This window comes from Ranitomeya imitator, chromosome 3 (assembly GCF_032444005.1).
Source record: "Ranitomeya imitator isolate aRanImi1 chromosome 3, aRanImi1.pri, whole genome shotgun sequence".
Taxonomy (NCBI): domain Eukaryota; kingdom Metazoa; phylum Chordata; class Amphibia; order Anura; family Dendrobatidae; genus Ranitomeya; species Ranitomeya imitator.
The window spans coordinates 57,894,247-57,913,099 of NC_091284.1; positions in this window are offsets into that span (position 1 = coordinate 57,894,247).

Here is an 18,853-nt window from a genome sequence, read left to right on the forward strand (position 1 = left end):
GTAGTATAATATACTCCCCTTAGGCCTTCATATAGTATAATGCCTCTATACAGTGTAATGTATAATAATATAATGTAATATAATATACTTCCCCCGCTGTTCCGAGCACCCACTCATCTCAGCACAGCAGGCGCCATGTACTGACTTCATCGTGCCCGCTGTCAGTGTCTGCATCATTGACATCCGATGCAAAGGGGAACTGATGGGAGAGGGAGTGCGTCACTCCCTGTCTCATCATTTCTTTCAACTGTATCGGCATCTAGCCAACACAGTTGAGCTTGTGATGACAGGTGGAGGGCACCGGGCCCCCCCCCTTCCTGCTCAAAGGCGCCATAGCGGCCAGGTGGCAGTGCAAGGTAATCAAGACTCCCTGCCTCCCTGCTTTCCTGCAGAGTGTAACTGTATGGGTAGGCTGCGCACGCTGATTCAGTTACAGTAGTGTAGCTCTGGGTGGACTGCCTCTCTGCCCCCCATGGTAGGTAAATTACTGAAGAGGTGTAATGTGTTATGAAGTGAAAACCATTCCCGGTGACTACCTCGTGAAGCTCATCAAGAGAATGCCAAGAGTGTGCAAAGCAGTCATCAAAGCAAAAGGTGGCTACTATGAAGAACCTAGAATATAAGACATATTTTCAGTTGTTTCACACTTTTTTGTTAGGTATATAATTCCACATGTGTTAATTCATACTTTTGATGCCTTCAGTGTGAATGTACAATTTTCATAGTCATGAAAATACAGAAAAATCTTTAAATGAGAAGGTGTGTCTAAACTTTTGGTCTGTACTACTAGATGGTGGCCCGATTCTAACGCATCGGGTATTCTAGAATATGCATGTCCACATAGTATATTGCCCAACCACGTAGTATATTGCCCAGTCATGTAGTATATTGCCCAGTTATGTAGTATTTTGCCCAGCTACATAGTATTTTGCCCAGTCACATAGCATATTGCCCAGTCACGTAGTATATTGCCCAGCTACGTGGTATATTGCCCAGTCACGTAGTATATTGCCCAGTCACGTAGTATATTGCCCAGTCACGTAGTATATTGCCCAGCTACGTAGTATATTGCATGCCTGCTGTCTCTTTCAATTGTGCCCTTTGGAATTCTCGCTCTGTGTGTAATAAACTCTCCTTCATTCATGACTTCTTCCTTTCTAATTCTCTTAATCTCCTGGCTCTTACTGAAACCTGGATCCAGCAGTCAGACACCACCGCTGCTGCTGCTCTTTCATATGGTGGACTACACTTTTCTCATACCCCAATATCAGACAACAGAGCAGGTGGAGGCGTTGGTCTGCTCCTTTCACCCAAATGTACTTTCCAAGTTATCCCCCAAGTACCCTCACTTGTCTTCCCTTCCTTTGAGGTCCATGTGGTCAGACTCTACGTCCCCTTCTCCATGCGAGTGGCGGTGGTGTATCGTCCTCCCGGCCCCTCTCATCAGTTCCTGGATCACTTTGCCACCTGGCTTCCACACTTTCTCTCCTGTGACACCCCCACCCTTATCATGGGTGATTTCAACATCCCTATTGCCTCTCCCCTCTCCCCATCTGCTTCTCACCTTTTATCTCTATCCTCCTCTTTTGGCCTCTCGCAGCATACTAACTCTCCAACACATGAAGATGGAAACTCCCTTGACTTGGTCTTCTCCCGACTTTGCTCAGTGGATGACTTCACAAACTCCCCTCTCCCGCTCTCTGACCACAACCTTCTTTCATTCTCTATCAAGAACTGCCATCCCGCTCAGGTCACCCCCACTTTCCACACCTATAGAAACATACAGGCCATTAACACCCAGAAACTTATGAAGAACTTGCAGTCCTCATTGGCCCCTATTTCCTCCATCTCATGTCCTGATTCTGCATTGAAGCATTACAATGAAACCCTGCAAAGTGCTCTGGATGAAGCTGCTCCTCCTATACATAAAACAACTCGGCACAGACGGCAACAACCGTGGCACACGCTGCAAACACGTTTCCTGCAGCGGTGCTCCAGGTGCGCAGAACGTCTGTGGAGAAAATCTAATCTACCCGAAGATTTCATCCATTATAAGTTCATGCTAAAGACATACAATTCTGCCCTTCACCTCTCCAAACAAACCTACTTCAACACCCTCATCACCTCCCTGTCCAATAACCCTAAACGTCTCTTTGACACGTTCCAGTCCCTACTCAACCCAAGAGAGCAGGCCCCAACCACGGATCTCCGTGCTGACGATCTGGCCAATTACTTCAAAGAAAAAATTGACCACATTCGACAGGAAATCATCTCCCAATCTCTTCATACCATGCACTGTCCTCCCTCCCCCACTGCATCTAGTTCACTCTCTGACTTTGAAGCAGTTACAGAAGAAGAAGTAAGCAGGCTCCTTGCATCTTCTCGCCCGACCACTTGCACCAGTGACTCCATTCCGTCACATCTCCTCCAGTCCCTTTCCCCGGCTATCACCTCTCACCTAACAAAAATATTCAACCTTTCCCTCACTTCCGGTATTTTTCCCTCCTCATTTAAGCATGCCATCATACATCCATTACTTAAAAAACCATCCCTCGATCAAAACTGTGCCGCTAATTATAGACCTGTCTCTAATCTTCCCTTCATCTCTAAACTCCTCGAACGCCTGGTCCACTCCCGTCTTACCCGCTATCTCTCAGATAACTCTCTTCTCGACCCCCTTCAATCTGGCTTCCGCTCTTTACACTCTACTGAAACTGCCCTCATTAAAGTCTCTAATGACCTACTAACAGCTAAATCTAATGGTCACTACTCCATGCTAATTCTCTTGGATCTCTCTGCAGCATTCGACACTGTGGATCATCAGCTCCTCCTCACTATGCTCCGCTCCATCGGCCTCAAGGACACCGTTCTCTCCTGGTTCTCCTCCTATCTCTCTGACCGATCCTTCACTGTAGGTTTTGCTGGTTCCTCCTCCTCTCACCTTCCCCTTACTGTTGGGGTTCCTCAAGGATCAGTCCTAGGCCCCCTACTCTTCTCGTTGTATACTGCCCCTATTGGACAAACAATCAGTAGATTTGGTTTCCAGTACCATCTCTATGCTGACGACACCCAATTATACACTTCTGCTCCCGATATCACACCGACCTTTTTAGAAAACACCAGTGATTGTCTTACCGCTGTCTCTAACATCATGTCCTCCCTCTATCTGAAACTAAACCTGTCAAAAACTGAACTCCTCGTGTTCTCTCCCTCTACTAACCTACCTTTGCCTGACATTGCCATCTCCGTGTGCGGTTCCACCATTACTCCAAAGCAACATGCCCGCTGCCTTGGGGTCATCCTTGATTCTGACCTTTCATTCACCCCCTACATCCGATCACTGGCTCGCTCTTCTTACCTGCATCTCAAAAACATTTCTAGAATTCGCCCTTTTCTTACTTTCGACTCTGCAAAAACTCTGACTGTTTCACTTATTCATTCTCGTCTGGACTATTGTAACTCTCTACTAATCGGTCTCCCTCTTGCAAAACTCTCCCCGCTCCAATCTGTCCTGAATGCTGCAGCCAGGATCATATTCCTCACCAACCATTACACCGATGCCTCTACCCTGTGCCAGTCATTACACTGGCTACCCATCCACTCCAGAATCCAGTACAAAACTACTACCCTCATCCACAAAGCACTCCATGGCTCAGCACCACCCTACATCTCCTTCCTGGTATCAGTCTACCACCCTACCCGTGCCCTCCGCTCCGCTAATGACCTCAGGTTAGCATCCTCAATAATCAGAACCTCCCACTCCCGTCTCCAAGACTTTACACGTGCTGCGCCGATTCTTTGGAATGCACTACCTAGGTTAATACGATTAATCCCCAATCCCCACAGTTTTAAGCGTGCCCTAAAAACTCATTTGTTCAGACTGGCCTACCGCCTCAATGCATTAACCTAACGATCCCTGTGTGGCCTATTTATATTAAAAAAAAAAAAAAAAAAAAAGGTTCCTCGCATCATGTTCTCATACACTTTATGCAGTTAATAGTCCTCTGTGTTTGTACTGTTACATACTTAGGCAGGTAACTGGTTCATGCAGCTTTACATGAACACCTGAGCCTTACACTATAGCTGGTCCGAATAACTAAAGCAATTGTTACCATCCACCTCTCGTGTCTCCCCTTTTCCCCATAGTTTGTAAGCTTGCGAGCAGGGCCCTCACTCCTCCTGGTATCTGTTTTGAACTGTATTTCTGTTATGCTGTAATGTCTATTGTCTGTACAAATCCCCTCTATAATTTGTAAAGCGCTGCGGAATATGTTGGCGCTATATAAATAAAATTATTATTATTATTATTATTATTATATTGCCCAGCCACATAGTATATTGCCCAGCGACGTAGTATATTGTCCAGCTACGTAGTATATTGCCCAGCCACGTAGTATATTGCCCAGCCACGTAGTATATTGCCCAGTCACGTAGTATATTGGCCAGTGACGTAGTATATTGCCCAGCCACGTAGTATATTGCCCAGTCACGTAGTATATTGGCCAGTGACGTAGTATATTGCTGAGCCGCGTAGTATACTGCCCAGCCACGTAGTATACAGCACAGGGCCACGTAGTATACAGCACAGACACATAGTATATTGGCCAGTTACGTAGTATATTGCCCAGCCACGTATGTAACAGGATAAAAAATAAACATATACTCACCTTCCGAGGGCGCCTTGTAGTCCTCTCGCCTGTGTGCGCTGCACGCGGCAGCTTCCGGTCTCAGGGTCTGTATGAGCGCAGGACCTGTGATGACGTCGCGGTCACATGACCGTGACGTCATGGCAGGTCCTTCTCGCATACCATCCCTAGCACCGGGACCTGCCGCCAAACAGGACGCGACATCGGAGGGTGAGAATAACGTTTTTTTTTTAATTATTATTATTTGTAACATTAGATCTTTTTACTATTGATGCTACATAGGCAACATCAATAGTAAAAAGTTGGTCACACAGGGTTAATAGCTGCGTAACCGGAGTGCGTCACACCGCGCTCCAGTAAAGCTGGCATTAACCCTGTGTGAGGGCTGACTGGATGACTGGAGGGGAGTATGGAGCGGGCACTGACTGCGGGGAGGAAAGAGTGGCCATATTGCCGCCGGACTGTGGCCATCGCTCATTGGTCGTGGCAATGGTCGTGGGCGTTTTGCCACGACCAATCAGCGACTTGGATTCTATGACAGAGGCCGCGACCAATGAATATCCATGACAGACAGAAGGACAGACGGAAGTGACCCTTAGACAATTATATAGTAGATATATATCCAACATCACAGCAGAGCTGAGTAGGTCATGTAGCAAAAATAATGCAGCAGACTCAAACAATGCAGCAGAACTGAGTAGGTCAGGTAGCACAATTATTACAGCAGTGTCCAGAGGCGTACTATTAGTGGTGAGCATGCCTGTAATGCTTGAAAGTGTAACATCAAATGTGTTATGTTATCCAAGGCGCACAGCCTCCATAATGTTCTGTATAGTCCTTGTTGCTCGTAGCTTCCTAGTTCAGCTCCACTGCTCTCTCTATCCATCTTCACAATGTCTTGGATAACTTACAACAAAAAAAGTTTAATTTCCAGCAGTATCAAAATGAGCCATCACTTGTTTGTTTTAATGGAAAATGAAGAATTCATTTTCGTCACTGATTTTTCAACATCTAATGAGACATTTTTAAGAGGGATAATTTATGGCATCTGTTTATTGTTTGTATTTTCAGAAAAAAAAGTGCATTAAACGCCTTGTTTATATTGTTGTACTTTACAATCTCATAAAAATCAATTTCCCAGAAGACTCAACATATTGTATGTAATAAAAGCGAATGAAGACAAAACTAAATAATTTTACATTTTTACGATAAGGATAAGTTACAATGTTTATGAATAAGTGAATATCGAATTGTTTTCCATTGCCGGCGGGATTTTCAGCATTATCTCACTTTACTGAGTCAATATTTATCATCAGAAGGAATATAAAGTGTCACCTCCACTTCAGTCTCCAGGCACCAATAGGACTTTTTAGACATTTTTGCTTTAAAGTTGATGCATTCTCGGAAAAAAATGATTTGGTGAGTCTATAGTTTATTGATGAAATGTTTTATACTCCTATATACAGTGTCAGACTGTGTTACCAAGAGCCCATCATTAAGATTGATTCTGGGGGCCCACTATTCTGTTATTTGCAAAACTAAACTGAGACCAGTACACAAAGTTACTTAGTTTTGGCTGCTATGGAATAACAAACTGAGTAGTTTGTTTAATGAATAACTAGGTGTTGCCTGTAAATATTGAATCAAGTGTAGTTGCAATGTTCATGTAAGTGTGTGGCCTACCGGGGAATTTACCTGTCCCCCGATGCACCAGTCCAAGCCTGCCTGTATAGACTATAGGCCTCATCAGTATCTTTGATCAGTATTTGTATGTCAAAAGCAGGAGTGCCTACAAAACACAAAACAGTTGTCAATATTTCTATGATAGATTTTCTCTGTAAGTTCCACTCATGGCTTTGATATACAAACACTGATGCAAAATACTGACCAAATACTGATGTATGAATGAGACCTTAAACATATACTGTCAGCTTATCGGCACTGATGCAAACATCAGACCTCATAGACATGGGCATATTATGACTATATAATCTGTCTCAATACTTTATACCGTTGCTTGGGTTCTTAGATTCTAATTCCATTCACCATAAAGTTTGCATGTTTTCCATTGCTTACCTGGGATTCTTCCAAATTCTCCGATTTCATCTCATCCTCCAAAAACATATTGGTAGACCACCTATAAAATTAGCCGTATAGGGTGTCTAAGATGTGGAAAGTAGATTGTGTTCCACATAAGGAAAATGTATCGTTATATCTCCGAGTTGTGCGAGGCTATAAACCGATGTAACAGGTCGGAGCATATCCCAAGTCCAGACTGTACCTAGGATTTAGTACCTTAGGCTTCATTATACCTGGGTATATTATAGCCTATTCTAATTTATACTCTGGGGTATAAATTGGCTTATGCCATTTCATACCCCCTCATGCCTGATTATACCCCCCTTGATATCAGCAACGTGAGTGATATACACAAGAATTGCTTAATTTTTCAACATTTTATTGTGGGTTCCTGTTTGTCAGGTAAGTTACGTGAGAAGATAACAGATGACTTAAATCTTATAATACTAAATACATAGACTTTTATTACTTGAACCAGAAAAATTTCAATCAGTAAAAGTATTAGGGTACCGTCACACTAAACGATATCGCTAGCGATCTGTGACGTTGCAGCATCCTGGCTAGCGATAGCGTTCAGTTTGACACACAGCAATCCTGCTGTGATGTCGTTGGTCGCTGCAGAAAGTCCAGCACTTTATTTCGTTGCTGGACTTCCTGCTGACATCGCTGAATCGGCGTGTGTGATGCCGATTCAGCGATGTCTTCGCTGGTAACCAGGGTAAACATCGGGTTACTAAGCGCAGGGCCGCGCTTAGTAACCCGACGTTTACCCTGGTTACCAGCGTAAAAGTAAAAAAAAAAAAAACACTACATGCTTACCTTCCGCTGTCTGTCCCTCGGCGCTCTGCTTCTCGGCCCTGTGTAAGCACAGCGGCCGGAAAGAAGAGCGGTGACGTCACCGCTGTGCTTTCCGGCCGCTGTGCTTACACAGGGCAGAGAAGCAGAGCGCCGAGGGACAGACAGCGGAAGGTAAGTATGTAGTCTTTGTTTTTTTTTAACTTTTACGCTGGTAACCAGGGTAAACATCGGGTTACTAAGCGCGGCCCTGCGCTTAGTAACCCGATGTTTACCCTGGTTACCGGCATAGTTGGTCGCTTGAGAGCTGTCTGTGTGACAGCTCTCCAGCGACCAAACAGCGACGCTGCAGCGATCCGGATCGTTGTCGGTATCGCTGCAGCGTCGCTTAGTGTGACGGTACCTTTAGACTTCCACAAAGATATAAAAAGGTAAAGATTCCTACCGCACTTCTCAGTAGTTACACATTAAAAGCAGTTCTCTGTCTGAGGATGATAAAATGAGATCTACACACTTTTCAATTAATCAGAGGCAGGGTAAGAAAACCAGTGAAGTGATAAGATCAAGTTACAATTGTGATCTAAGGTAAAAAGAATCTACCGCACTTCTCAGTAGTTACACATTATAAACTGCTGTGTGTCTGAGTATGATAGAAAGAGATCGGTACACTGTTCAACCAATCAGAGACATAAGAAAACCAGTGAAGTGATAAGAACAAGTTAAATTTTACATACTAAGGTAAAAGCAATTATCTTACTGGACAGCAGTGTAATCTCAGATGTAATGACTGTTGTCCACTATCAGTGATATTGTATTGTAAGATTAATCTTCATCATCATCATTATTATTATTATTATTATTTATTTATTTATATAGCACCATTAATTCCATGGTGCTGTACATGAGAAGGGGTTACATCAAAATACAAATATCACTTACAGTAAACAAAACTAACAATGACAGACTGGTACAGAGGGAAGAGGACCCTGCCCTTGCTGGCTTACATTCTACGGGATTATGGGGAAGGAGACAGTAGGTCGAGGGTTGCAGTAGCTCCGATGGTGTTGAGGTGGCCGTGTGGTCATTACAGGCTGTAAGCTTCTTTGAAGAGATGGGCTTTCAGGTTTCTTTTGAAGGATCCAAATGTGGTGGATAATCGGACGTGTTGGGGCACAGAATTCCAGAGGATGGAGGATATTCGGGAGAAGTCTTGGAGGCAATTGGGTGAGGAGCGAATAAGCGTGGAGGAGAGAAGGAGGTCTTGGGAGGACCGGAAATTACATAAGGGAAGATAGTGAGAGACTAGTTCGGAAACATAGGTAGGAGAAAGGTTATGGATGTCTTTGTAGGTCAGCGTTAGTAGTTTAAACTAGATATGTTGGGAAATTGGGAGCCAGTGAAGGGATTTGCAAAGAGAGGAAGCAGAAGTGTAGCGAGGAGAGAGATTAATTAGTCGGCACCAGAGTTAAGGATGGACTGGAGGGGTGCGAGAGTGTTAGAAGGTAGGCCACAGAGGAGGATGTTGCAGTAGTCGAGGCGAGAGATGATTAGGGCATGCACGAGCATGGTAGAGGGTTGAGGAAAGGACAGATTCTGGAAATATTTTTGAGCTGGAGGCGATAGGAGGTGGCGAGAGCTTGGATGTGCGGTTTGAAGGACTTGGCAGAGTCAAGGGTTACTCCGAGGCAGTGGATTTTGGGGACAGGGGAAAGTGTGATTTAATTTATTTTGATAGATAGATCAGGTAGGGAAGATATGCGAGAAGGAGGAAAGATAATTAGTTCAGATTTATCCACAATGAGCTTGAGGAAGCGAGAGGAGAAGGAGGGGGATATGGCTGATAGACACTCTGGGATTCTGGAAAGCAGAGAGGTGACATCTGGGCCAGAGAGGTAGATCTGAGTGTCATCAGCATATAGATGGTACTGGAAGCCATAAGACCCTATGAGTTGTCCCAGGCCGAGTGTATAGATTGAGAAGAGTAAGGGCCCAAGGACAGAGCCTTGAGGGACTCTAACAGAGAGGAGGCGAGATGAAGAGGTAGTGTGGGAGTAGTATATGCTAAATGTGCAGTTGGTAAGGTATGAGGAGATCCAAGATAGGGCAAGGTCTTTGACACCAAAGGAAGAGAGGATCTGTAGTAGGGGGCAGTGGTTAACTGTGTCAAAGGCAGAGGACAGGTCTAGGAGGAGGAGTATAGAGAATTGTCTGTTAGCTTTGGCTGTAAGTACGTCGTTAGTAATGTTGGTCAGGGCAGTTTCAGTGGAGTAGTGGGGACGGAAGCCAGATTCTAGGCTGTCGACGAGAAAGTTAGATGCAAAGTGAGAGGAAAGTTCAGCATGGAAGTGCTGCTCAAGGAGTTTGGAAGCAAATGGGAGCAAAGATATCGGGTGATAGCTGGACATAGCGCTTGGGTCAAGGGATGACTTTTTGAGGATAGGTGTGATTGTGGCATGTTTGAAAGCAGCAGGGAAGGTATCAAACGTTAGTGATAGGATGAAGAGCTGGGTTAGTGTAGTGGTGAGGTTGGGGAGGAGGTGGGATGGGATGGGGTCAAGTGTACAAGTGGTGAGGTGTGATTCAGAGAGAAGATGAGCAAGCTCAACTTCAGTGATTTTGGAGAGGGAAGTTATGGGGTTTGGGCATTGGTCTGGTATACAAAGGGGTTGTGGTGGCTTGACAACAAAGACTTGCCTTGTTTGGTCTATCTTATTTTTGAAGTGCGTAGCAAAGTCCTCGGCAACGATTAGGAAACTCGGAGGGGGCAGTAGTGGACGGAGGAGGGAGTTAAAAGTGTTGAACAACTGTTTGGGGTTGTGGGATAAGGAAGTTACGAGGGTTGTGAAGTAGGTCTGTTTAGCAGAGGTGAGAGCTGATTTCAATGCCAGTGTTGCTTGTTTGATTGCAGTGAAATCATCTTGCAAATGTGTTTTCTTCCATCGCCGATCTGCAATTCTGGATACTTGCCAAAGCTTTTAGTGATGTTATTGTGCCATGGTTGTCTATTGGTTCGTCGCACTCTGCTATGCATGACAGGGGCGACTGTGTCGATAGCTGATGCAAGAGTGGCATTGTAGAAAGTAGTGGCAGTGTCTGTGTCATGGAGTGAGGATATGGATGCTAGTGGTAGGACAGAGTCAGAGAGTGTGTGGGTGTCTAGGTGTGCGAGGTTCCTGAATTGGGTGCGCATGTTGCTGGACATGGGTAACAGGTGAGGAGGACAGGGACGAGAAAGTGAGTAGATGGTGGTCAGATAGAGGGAGAAGGGAGGTTGTGAAGTTAGATAGAGAGCAGAAACGGGTGAAGACCAGGTCTAATGTGTTTCCGTCTGTGTGGGTGGCTGAGGAGGACCACTGAGTAAGTCCAAAGGATGATGTAAGGGACAGCAGTTTGGAGGCTGCTGACTGGTGGGTGTCAATGGGGATGTTGGAGTCACCCATGATGAGGTTGGTAATGTCAGCAGAGAGGGTGCGAAACGGCCGTCGTTCGCCTGCTGCTCTCTTCTTGTTTGTACTCCCGTGCCGTGAAGCAATAAAGATACCTGTTTGAAGACCGGTGAGTGCCGCCAAGTTTCTTCGTCTTGCTGCTAAATATTAATGTCTCGTTAATCCAAAAAATGCTCAATGACAAAAGACCACCCCAAATGACTCATAATGCACACATAATAGTGGAGTCAGTCCTGCAGATGCAATAACCATATGGTCAAATGCATGTACAGCATCTGAAAGGTCACTCACAGAGTGATAACCCCAAAACATAAACATATCCCACATAGGTCTCTAAGAAGACCTCCAATCGGGATATCATCCCAAATAATACCCGACGCGTTTCCCCCTGTGGGAGTATCGGGGGTTCATCAGGGGGTATTGACCGTCCAAATTATGGGAGGGTAGTATAGCGCCACACATACATCCACACTAAATACCCGAGTTCATTACCACGTGGGGATACCACTTGTGTTTTTGTTTTTTTCTTTAGGTCTAGCACTGCGCTTGGTAATTGCTTTAAAAGGTTTTTGTTAGAGCATATGTCAGCATGATGAGTGTAAGTGTGGTGGAAAGGTAAAGAAATTTTGTTCATTTATTAACAATGGTTAGTCTTACCTTCTGTTCACTTCTGGCTCATTTCTGGCATATTTCTGCTGTCATCTTTGGTGATCATGTGATTAACAACACAAATACCTTCCCACTATTTGGGTCACTGTTAAGTTATTAAAAATTAAAAAATCTAAAGTCTATCTTATTTACAAGGGCTCATAAAATAGAGTATGGGTATATCATAGCCTGATGCGGTATAATTTGGCCTAGGACAGTTTATACCCCAGAGTATACTCTGGCCTGGGGGATAAACTGGACAGGGGTTAATTTGGCCTGTTAGACCAGCATTTACAGACCGCAATGAGGCCATGCTGCACCTCAATATGACTCTAATTCCATTATGCCAGATTCTAAATTAGCGAAGGAGAAAAATAATATGGCATGCTCCATCAGATTTTGTGTCACTAAGATATTATCGTCAAGAAACAATGCCTCATATGATTCAGTAGAGAGCAATATTTTGGAACACGTAAGGTAACCGTCTCTGTATTATGGAGGTGCTGGGACTCGATGAGACACTCTACAACCTCTTGATTTGCAGAGAATAGTGCATCGATTTCATCTTGATAGTCCACAGCCAGATCATAAATTGAGATTGTGTTCAAAGGGAAGCTGAAAAATGAGCTATTGTCATCATTGATGCGGCAAATAACAATGTAACCATGTTGTCTATATACATTAAAATCTACAAGAGAAAAAAGTAAGCAAAAACCCTGATGTAACTAAGTAAAAAAGCAAAAGTGCATTTAAATAACACAGAGTTTTTAGTAATACTGTTTTTTGATAAAAAAAAAATAGCACAAAAGCCATCCCACCACGTCACGGGGTGTGGCCTCCCTGTTTCTGAGCTAGAGACCATATATAAGGCTTCCCCAGTCTGGTGTTTCACTGGTTGGGCCCAGTCCTTTCTGTCTGCCCTTATTCACGCTGAGGTCAACATTGACACATGGTAAGGTTTTAATATTAGACAGTGTAGGACTGTCCCTATCAGAGTTACCGTGACGAGGTGGGATGGCTTTTGTGCTATTTTTTGATCAAAAAACAGTATTACTAAAAACTCTGTGTTATTTAAATGCACTTTTGCTTTTTTACTTAGTTACATCAGGGTTTTTGCTTACTTTTTTCTCTTGTAGGTTTTAATGTTTTGTGGCCAATGTGAACATGCGTTTAACCTCTGCATGTGTACCAACTCAAGTTAAGCTCAATTTTTGTGTTTTTTTCTCTGTATTGTTGCATTCTGTGCAAGCCGGGGTGTGGCCTCCCTGTTTCTGAGCTAGAGACTATATATAAGGCTTCCCCAGTCTGGTGTTTCACTGGTTGGGCCCAGTCCTTTTTGTCCACCCTTATTCACACTGAGGTCAACATTGACACATGGTAAGGTTTTAATATTAGACAGTGTAGGACTGTCCCTATCAGAGTTACCGTGACGAGGTGGGATGGCTTTTGTGCTATTTTTTGATCAAAAAACAGTATTACTAAAAACTCTGTGTTATTTAAATGCACTTTTGCTTTTATACTTAGTTACATCAGGGTTTTTGCTCACTTTTTTCTCTTGTAGGTTTTAATGTTTTGTGGCCAATGTGAACATTCGTTTAACCTCTGCATGTGTACCAACTCAAGTTAAGCTCAATTTTTGTGTTTTTTTCTCTATACACATTATAACATTTCTTTACAATTCTTGCCAATGCTAGGATCTTTTTTTTTCTTTTGTTTTGGTTTGGTTTTGCGATGTCATCCATTGTGTTTATATTACATTATTTTTATTTTCCATTGCACATTTTAATAAATAGAGATATGAAAACAGAGAATAAATGGACCCAATCACACGTGTGCTATATGAGGGTGTAACATAGATGAGGCACATACTATAGTGTTTACTACTACACGTAATTACCAGCTTTCTAGGAAAACTCTATTTTGTACTAATTATACCCTACAGTTGGGTTTTATCATAAATCAGCTTGTGTCCGCTCATAGACTCCTTGTTTATTTTTTTCCAGGAATGGCGCCTTTCGTTTCATCAGATTTAATTTTGCTCTGTGACTTCTAGGCAGAAGAAAATAAAATAATGATTGCCAGTGCAGCGCCCCGTGTCCCTTCCTCACGTCTATAATTTGTTTTGACTCTGCGCATTTATTTTGCAAACGCAGATAAAATACAAGCAATTAGGTAGAAATGAAAATATTGTGTGACAGCAAGCGGCTAAATGGCCTGTATAGTGTGTAATGTATGGACGGAGCCTGGTGATTGCAAAATGCATGCTTGAATTTGTTTCAATGGTTTTGTATAGCTAGAAATGGACGACTTGTGCACTACGCTTGTACGGTTTTAGGAACATTTTTGGCTTTGGCACTTGTATATGCCCAATTAGGACTTACCTACATCCTTGTGAACCCCATTTATCATCGCCTACACTAACCTATAAACCTCTAGAGGACCTGTCACTTACCATAAATAAGTGGGTTTTTTTTTAGCTAGGTCTAAATGCCGCTATTCTCCTGAATCCAACGATGTTTTTCTTTTGTTCCTGCTCCTCCTCATTCCTGAGATATGGCCCTCTTTTCCATGAGTGTAAATTGAGTCTTGATAACCAAGAGGGCGTAATCCTTAAGAAGATGCCTACAGAGAAGAGTTAATGACCACTCCCCCTTGGATAACAAGACTAGATTTTTGTAAAAGGGAAAAAGTAGCCATATCTCAGGAATACAGAGGCCCAGGAACAATAGAAAAACAATGCCGGCTTCAGGGGAAAAGCAGCATTTTCAACAGGAAAAAAACATCCTATTTATGGCACGTGATGTTCTCTTTAGCTACAGCGTCCACTCTGAAAATACACAAGCATTTAGTTTGGGGTTCATTCATTTATGGGATACACTTCAGGAGTGGCAAATGTTTCACAAGTTGCTGGTGATATTCAGTCTAGGTGAGTACAGTACATGAGATGTGAATACATTTCATCCACAACTAGGGGGTATTTTCCACACAGAAATGAACCTACTGCTCTCATTTTATATATATATATACTGATCAAAAATAAAGGGAACACTAAAACCCCACATCCTAGATATCACTGAATGAAATATTCCAGCTGCAAATCTTTGTTCATTACATAGTGGAATGCGTTGATAACATTAAAACATAAAAATGATCAATGTAAATCACAACTAATATCCCACGGAGGTCTGGATTTGGAATGATACTCAAAATCAAAGTGGAAAGTCAAATTACAGGCTGATCCAACTTCAGTAGAAATGCCTCAAGATAATGAAATGATGCTCAGTAGTATGTGTGGCCTCCATGTGCCTCTATGACCTCCTTACAATGCTTGGGCAGCGGATGTTCTCCTGAGGGATCTCCTCCCAGACCTGGATTAAATCATCAGTCAACCCCTGGACTGTGGTTCAACAAGGAGTTGATGGATGGAATGAGGCATGATGTCTCAGATGTGCTTGATTGGATTCATGTCTGGGGAACAGGCAGACCAGTCCATAGCTTCAATGCCTTCATCATGCAGGATCTGTTGACACATTTCAGCCACATGAGGCCTAGCATTGTCATGCATCAGAAGGAACCCAGAGCCCAGTACACCTGCATATGGCCTCACAATGGGTCTGAGGATCTTATCCTGGTACCTAATGGCAGTCATGGTACCTCTGACTACAACATGGAGGGCTGTGCAGCACTCCAAATAAATGCCACCCCACACCATTACTGATCCAGTGCCAAACTAGTCATGCTGGAGGATGTTGTAGGCAGCAGATCGCTCTCCACGGCATCTCCAGACTCTATCACTTTTGTCACATGTGCTCAGTGTGAACCTGCTCTCATTAGTGAAGAGCACAGGGTGCTGATGTTAAATCTGGCAGTCTTGGTATTCTCTGGCAAATGTCAATGGCCCAGTGTGGTGTTAGGCTGTGGACGTCGGGCCCTTATACCAGCCTCATGGAGTCTGTTTCTAACAGTTTGAGCAGATGCAAGGTTGTTAGTGGCCTGCTGGAGGTCATTTTGCAGGGCTCTGGCAGTGCTCCTCCTGTTCCTCCATGCACAAAGGCTGAGGTAGCGGTCCTACTGCTGGATTGTTGCCCACCTATGGCCCCCTCCACATCTCTTTGTGTGCTGGCCTATCTCCTGTTATCTGCTTCAAGCTGTATATGTATACATATATATATATATATATATATATATATATATATATATATATATATATACTGTATATACTTTGGTACAGTCACTGACAAACTCTGCAATAACCACAGAAAAAAACTAACTGCCACCACCAGTTGTTTATGCAGGTCTATTGACCACTCATACTAATATTGTGGAGCTTCACAAGACTATAGGGGAGCGGTTCATAGAGCAAGAGGAACACAGTTATTACATTTTATATATCTAATCCAACAATTAGGCAGTATTGATAAAAATAGACAAAAGATGTTACAAAGGTGACCAAATGATGCATTAAATTCAGTCACATAAAAAATAAGGGATAAACAAAAGAAAATTACTAGATCTGTTGCCATAGGTGCAGATCTTGTGGAGAGGAGCACTCAGAGTATGAAATGGTGTTGTTTTACAGCTGTATCTCCCAATACTGAACAATGACTCTAAGTTAGAATCTACTTTTACCAGGTAAGAGTCACTCCTACAAATTTCCCCTTGTGACCTCAGCTGGGGTTGGTAAAAGAGATGTATGTGTCTCAGGAACCAAAAATGATAAGATCCCCAATGTTAAGAATATCTTCCCTACTAAAGGTTTCGGAGATATTCATGCCATATTTCCTATCATGGTTTTAACTTTCTTTAGATATGAGATGTGGCATATACAACATTATCCGTCTGGCTGATATTAATTTAGGGCTTACGCGCAGACCACACAGTGATACAAGTAAATGTGTTGTGTTCGTCAATGTGCCACAATGCCTAAAATATGTATACCATAACTACAGGACCTACAACGGTCACAAAAAAACAATAATCATATCCGGCATCCGGCACCATGCAGGCTGCTTGTAGTTCTTTGAAAATAGGAAGACTTATTTACACAGGGCAGAAAAGTATCATCTCACAGTCTGTTGTTTCCTCTGTGTACAGCCTCCATGTCTGCTCTCCATAAGATAACCTACTTTATTACCTGGTTACAGCAGGGGGTTCATAGAACAAAAGGGTCAAAATAGAACCTTACCTCTTTTTTCATTTACAATTTATACTGAAGCCATGCTTCTATGCTCAATATGAGGGTGACAGGTAAATATATATTTTTATTATTTATTTTAGATGCTAATCTGTTTTTTTTTGCTGGAAACAAAGGTAAATGTAATCTACACCAAAATCTACAGTATTTCGGTCAAATTTCACTATGGCATATTCGAAATTTGCTGCAAAATTTTTCTGCAGCATATAAAGCACATGTGAACCTGAAAAGATACTTCCCAAATTTGAAGGTTCTACATTGTATAATGAACAGTATACCAATAAAATTCTTGCATCACTTTCACTTTTTCCGAGATCTCTGCTTGCTGAGCTACAATAGCCATTTTTATTGTTTCCTTCTTTTGTCCATGAAGTGGTTTCCACAAAGGTAACAGTAAAGAGCCATGCACCGATTAGGACTCTTTTATTCCTTGAAACTAATCAATGCATTGAATGCCTGCCAGCAGAGATCTTGAAAGCCACGTGGAATTGAGATATAAAGTCTACAAGGAACTTCTTACAATGCACAGCCTGTGTTACCTATACCTGATCTGTGCGTCAAACATGGTGCAAATAGAGCCGCACAGTGACAACATACAATGGATGTAAAGCAGGATGGCAATTATTTTTGCTACAACTGCATGTTGAATTAAATTAATTTACTGCAAGCTCTAGTCTCGTCTAATAATATAATGTAACAATATATTATATAATTGATTAAGAGCATGCATGTTTTATTCATATGTCATCCTATCTCCATTCATTAAATTACAGCATAAACCAGGAGACGGTAATTGAGTCTGTAAACCCAGACGATGGCAGAACCCACCTGTAATGCTATAGAGATTTCCTACTCACTTATAAAGCTATCACTGAAATGGATTCTCATCCAGACGAAATGGACAGTGTGGTATGTATGCAGAGACAAATATGGGCATGTATGTAAGCTATCTAACCTATTTATATATATGGATATTTAATAAACTACTCGTTTGTTTTGAACTAATGAACTAGATTCTTGTGTGTGCACGAGGATCTACTGTGAGAGACAATCTCTTACAATTGATGCTCTCATTGCAGGCAGAAGCCTTTCCATTTCTCCAAAAATTTACTGTCCACCGTGGGTACCAGTACTAGAGCCCAATCTCCGGGACTAAACTGTCTTACCTTTACTGACCGGTTGTACACCACTATCTTGTGGCCCTGGTGGTTAATAACCACCAGGGCCACAGGGTAGTCTTAAGCATCCCCACTTATACAACAGACACCCACCATCTTTCCTGAAATCAGCCGTGTTGCCCTCACTAGTGTTACCAAACTTCCCGAGCCCAACAAACTAGTCACTGGCACTCAGTTGACGGATGCAGGACGAACTTGTGGCCCCTAGTCGGGTTGAGGGCTAGTACTGCAGGCAAGGTATGCAAATTCTGAGCAGTGCTGACCTATTCTGCAGTTCTTTGGCTCAGTGGGCATGGGGCAATGGGCGGCTGTGTACTCAGGGACATGACACTTCCAACCAATCACTGTTACTAAATAGGGCCTTTGGTAACAACTCAGAAGGCTTCTTGGACACTACCCAGATGTAGCCATAGCTCCCTTCTTTTAGGTGTCAGCTCTCTTTTGGAACTTCATTATGGAGATGTTAAGACCCCTTGCTTCCCCAAGGAACTCTCGACTGCCTGGTACCTTTCCAACAGGTCATTTGCATTCTGGGCATCTTCCTGGGCAGCCCAGGACTGTTCCGGGAATATATGAACCTGTCCATGAAGACCCACTCCACCCTTCCTGGGCAGCCCAGGACTGCACCGGGAATGTATGAACCTGTCCATGAAGACCCGCTCCACCATCTGCCTAGGAGAAGAAGATGTATCAACCAGATACATGTATTAATCAATGAGATGTAATAAGTCAAACATTTGGGACCAGGGAGGTTGGTCATTGTGATAGGCCCAGTGGTGCACACTTTGAGCTTTGACGGTCATAGTAACTGCTAAGCGCACCAAGATCTCTGTTTTCAATTTAGTGTACTCTTTTGCACCCTACAAG